This window comes from Gobio gobio (genome assembly GCF_949357685.1).
Source record: "Gobio gobio genome assembly, chromosome: 8".
NCBI classification, from domain to species: Eukaryota; Metazoa; Chordata; class Actinopteri; order Cypriniformes; family Gobionidae; genus Gobio; species Gobio gobio.
The window spans coordinates 51,133,942-51,139,159 of record NC_137114.1 but is presented as its reverse complement, the minus strand read 5'-3'; positions in this window follow the sequence as shown (position 1 = coordinate 51,139,159).

Genomic DNA, 5,218 nt, shown 5'->3' with positions numbered 1-5,218 from the left:
AAACACTAAATGGTTTAGCTCCCCAGTACTTGAGTGAGCTCTTAACACATTATACTCCATCACGTCTACTGCGTCTCAAAATTCTGGCCAGTTGATGATACAGAGAATATCCAAATCAACTGCAGGCGGTCGATCCTTTTCCTATTTAGCACCTTAACTCTTGAACAGACTTCCTAGCATTGTTTGGGAAGCAGACACACTCTGTCCATTTAAATATAGACTAAAAACACATCTCTTTACTATGGCATACACATAACATATTTTTTTTCAATTAATTGGTTTTTAGGCTGCATTAGCTAGGTCAGCCGGAACCGGGAACACTTCCCATAACACCTGATGTACTCGTTACATAAAAAGAATGGCATCTACGCTAATGTTAATCTCTCTGTTTATCCCGAGGTTTACTGCAGTCAGCCGGATCCGGGCCGTATCCAGATCAGATCAGATCAGGGACTGAGAACCATCTGTGCTTTTGGAACTAAATCCTCTGCAGAGGTGAGAGCTGATCCGTTGCTGGTGAACGAGTTAAACTCTTTCTACGCTCGCTTTGATGGTAATCGCGGCAGCGCGACTCCGGCGAGTGACGCGTCAGAGAGAGTCCCTCAGAGCAGCAACGGTCACGTGATCTCTGTCTCGGAGGACGAGGTTCGGAGGGCACTCAAACGTGTGGATGTCAGGAAAGCTGCTGGGCCGGATGGTATTTCAGGTCGTGTTCTGCGGTCCTGTGCTGATCAGCTCGCAGGGCTCTTTACATCCATATTCAACGAGTCCCTTGCTACATCTGTTGTCCCCACCTCCTTCAAACGATCCTCCATCATCCCTGTACCTAAGATCAGTAAACCCTCTTGCCTAAATGACTATCGTCCAGTGGCTCTCACATCTTTAGTCATGAAGGTCTTTGAGAGACTCATTAAAAACAACATTTGCTCCTCCATTCCTGACACTTTGGACCCTCTTCAGTTTGCCTATCGTCCCAATAGATCGACTGAAGATGCCATTTCTCACGTCCTTCACTCCTGCCTCACTCACATCGACAGCAAAAGTGGGAACTATGTCAGGCTGCTATTTATTGACTATAGCTCAGCCTTTAACACCATAGTTCCCATTAAGCTAACACACAAACTCCTGGATCTAGGCCTGAATTCTTCTCTCTGCCTCTGGATTGAAGATTTCCTCACTGGCAGACCCCAGGCGGTGAGAGTAGGCCAGTTCACCTCCACCTCCATCACCCTGAGTGTTGGAGCTCCACAGGGCTGTGTGCTGAGTCCCCTGCTCTACTCTCTCTACACCCATGACTGTTTGTCCACACACAGCTCCACCTCGATCATCAAGTTTGCTGATGATACTGTTGTCCTGGGTCTCATCTCCAACAACAATGAGACGGCATACTTGGACGAAGTGGAGCAACTGACATCATGGTGCCAGGACAACTGTCTCTCTCTGAATGTTAACAAGACCAAAGAACTGATTGTGGACTTCAGGAAGAGACAGCATCGGTCATACTCCCCTCTCATGATCAGCGGGACACCGGTAGAGAGAGTGAGCAGCTTCAAATACCTGGGTGTGAACATCTCCGAGGATCTGACCTGGACTACACACATCCAGACACAGGTGAAAAAAGCCAGGCAAAGACTGTACCACCTGCGCCAGCTGAGGAAATTCAGGGTTTCACCAGCCATCCTGAAAACTTTCTATCGAGGGGCGATAGAAAGTGTCCTGACTCAGTGCATCACAGCGTGGTACGGGAACAGCACCAGTCACGACTGCAAAGCCCTGCAAAGAGTGGTGCGCTTATCCGAGCGCATCTCAGGCTCAGCTCTCCCGTCTCTGCAGGACATCTACACCAAACGCTGCAGAGGTAGAGCTACTAAAATCATCAGAGACATTAATCACCCTGCAAACTCTCACTTCACCCTGCTGCCATCTGGTAAGCGCTTCCGTAGCCTGATGGCAAAGACTGAAAGACTCAGGAGGAGTTTCTTCCCCCAGGCCATCAGACTCCTGAACTCAGTCACGTGACTCACTTCACCCCCGCACACACATAAACATACAGTCTTTTAACATTAACATCCACATACTGCAATTGCACTGCACTTTACGTCCCTATTGTTACTGCGTAACAACCTGTAATAAACCTTGCACATTATACTTCTTTATATATACATATTATATATTTTATGTTAACCACTTATTTTTAAGTCTACAGTTTATCTCACTTATCATATCCACATATTTTTTATATTTTTATTTTTATCTTATTTCCTATTTTTATCTTTTACTTGATTTATTTATAATTCTACTTATGTTAATACTTTTTATTCTAATTTTATTCTATTTCTATTTAATTTCTTGTAACTGTTATTTGCACTGTCCATGGAGCGGACCTGTTTACATTTCACTGCCAGTTGTATATTGTGTATATAACTGTGTATGTGACAAATAAAACTCTTGAATCTTGAATCTTGAATCTTGAATCAGATGGTGGACCTGCGTCCAGACATGACCAACGCATCCCTGAAGGGTCTGCAGAGGCTGTGTCAATTAGCAAGAAATTGCCTTAATCGACATGGCATTCTCAATTAACCCGTCTCTGGCGTGATGAATCCGATCTTTCGAATATTCCTATTTAATAATTGTTTAATCGACATGTCATCCTCAATAAACCTGTCTACAGCTTGATGACTCCGATCTTTCAAATATTTAAAAAATTGCCAAGTGGCGGATTTTGACATACCCTAAATAAAAGGGTTGCTGCTCGCAAGTCTTTCTGAATATACACATAAGTAGTGTTGCTTTCGTCAACGAAAAGTATAACTAAATATCGTCGTCAACGACTCTTTATCACGTGACGAAAACGAGACGAGACGCAAGGTAAATGCTGGTCATGTGACGATGACTTTAAATGTATAATGCAATATTGTTGACGAATAAAAATGAGACTAAATGGGGTTCACAAAATAAAAACTATGCTAAAAGTCTCTTCATTTTCGTTGACGAAAATGAGACGAGACGAAATGTTATAACATTATTTTGTCTCGTTTAGTCTCGTTATTATTATTATTTTGCAGTATTTCCGGCCGGCCAGTCTGTGTTCGTAAGCCCTATTTGGACGGTAATTGTTTCTCCTGTGGTCATAAGGTGTTTACAGGGGCTAGTCAGTGATTTTATTGTCATCTTAATCCAGAATATCAGTGTTTTTCTCCCACCACCCGTGTTAAAAATCCCCAGCCGAATTACCTAACTTACTGTTTGACAAACACCAAAGTCGTGTGGTGCCGTCTGAATCCACATCTCTGAGTTTTCAATAATATATCAGTTCACAATTCACAGTTCATATCCGTACGGTTGCGCTTCGCTGTAATTTGGATGCATTTTAAAGATCTAAAGTTAGACTTGTATTACTGAAATGCTGGCGAGTATTTACAAGAGCAATATATTTCATCACCACTCAAAAAAGAAAAGCTTTACTTTCATTTTTTGTTAATTTATTTTGATTAAAGTTGTTGAACGTTCGCCGGTTCCTGCTTCCTTCTTCCCACAGGAACAAACTACATTACAAAGACATTTATTACATTGAAATGGAAAATAAAATGGGTGTTGTGGAAAAAGATGGGGAGAAATGTGGCTACAAAATCACAGGAAAAAAACCCACAAACCTTAAGAGACAGCTCAATGTTTTTATTTATTTTATTTAAATGTGTGTGTGTGTGCTTCTAACATGTTTGGTTGGTAAAATAAATATGTTTTAACTTCAAATCGGAGTGTCTTCCGTGTCTGGAATGGATGTATTCTTGAGTCTATAAGGTATACTACTAGGTACTAATACTATATTGACTGGGTTAAATTGAATTCCATTACTAAAAGGGGACTAAAATACAATTTTCATTTACTAAAACTAGACTAAAATGTCATTAGTTTTCGTCGACTAAAACTAGAAGAAAATAGTCATAGATAATTCTGACTAAAGTAAGACTAAAATGCCCAGACTTTTAGTTGACTAAAATTGACTAGACTAAAAAGAGTATGAACGTGACTAAAATTAATAAAAACTCAAATGACAGCTTAACACAAAGACTAGACTAAAACTAAAATTAAAACAGGCCACCAAAAACAACACTAGTGCTAACTAACGTTGTAACTACATGTCAAAAAAATAATTAACAAGGAAAACTACACGGTACTACAACCACTGGATAGGAAACAAGAACAATACGACTAAACATACAAAACAACAGTTAAGCTGTATTTGTGACATGTGGTAACGTGATCCATATGTAAAAGCTGAAGGAATTGAAAATAATCAAAGATATTTGATATTTGAAATCCAACAAAGATATTTGCTTTACTGTTGTCAACCCCCATTTCCTTATCAGAAGGGCCATTTGGAAGACAAAAGAAAGGCCTGTAAGCCAAATGGGTGCCACACCTTTACAGTGGGGGAAGTTTGGTCTGATTGGTCAGTTTAAATGAATACATTTGGTTTCAGTCACATGGTCAAGGAATAGATAAAAGAAGATTGGAACTGTTGCTCTTTCTCTCTTATTCTCTGGCTCTTGAGGTCATTGGGGCTTCTCTTCTTGGCTCTCTTCTTCTCTCTCTCCCCCACTCTCTCTCTCTCTTTCTCCCTCCCTCTCTCTGTCTCTCTCTCTATCCCTCAGGTAACATTTTATTCATGCTGTGTATGATTAATGGTATAAGTTTATCATCTCATACATCCATTTTGAAACTATTTTAAGTGTAACCATAACCAGATTTTGTCATTAAATCATTTCTATTACAAATACTGTGCTAACTAGTTTTGATTTGGTATTGACTTTGAAGGGCTCCCTATTGCAATACAATATAGTCACATTATAGCAACGCTCTCCCACATATTTTGATATTGTAACTGCACTTATTTCCGTCGTTGGTATTAGTTGCAGTGGGTGGAAATAGACGAGAAATGTATAATTTTCCTCCATCTTTCTGATAACGTTTCTTTAGTCGTTCGGTAACCCTCCAGCCTGAACACCTGGTGGGTCTACTCTTACAAAGCCATTACAACATGTGGAAACATTTTGCAACATGTGCCAATTTTTGTTGCAACATGTGGTGACATGTTTCCCACATGTGATCACACGTGTAATTAATGTGTTTTTTCTGTAAGGGCAAGCATCTCTCCTGTATTATTTGCCCAAAATGTACATCAACAGTTATCAGTTATATAACAGCTCAATAA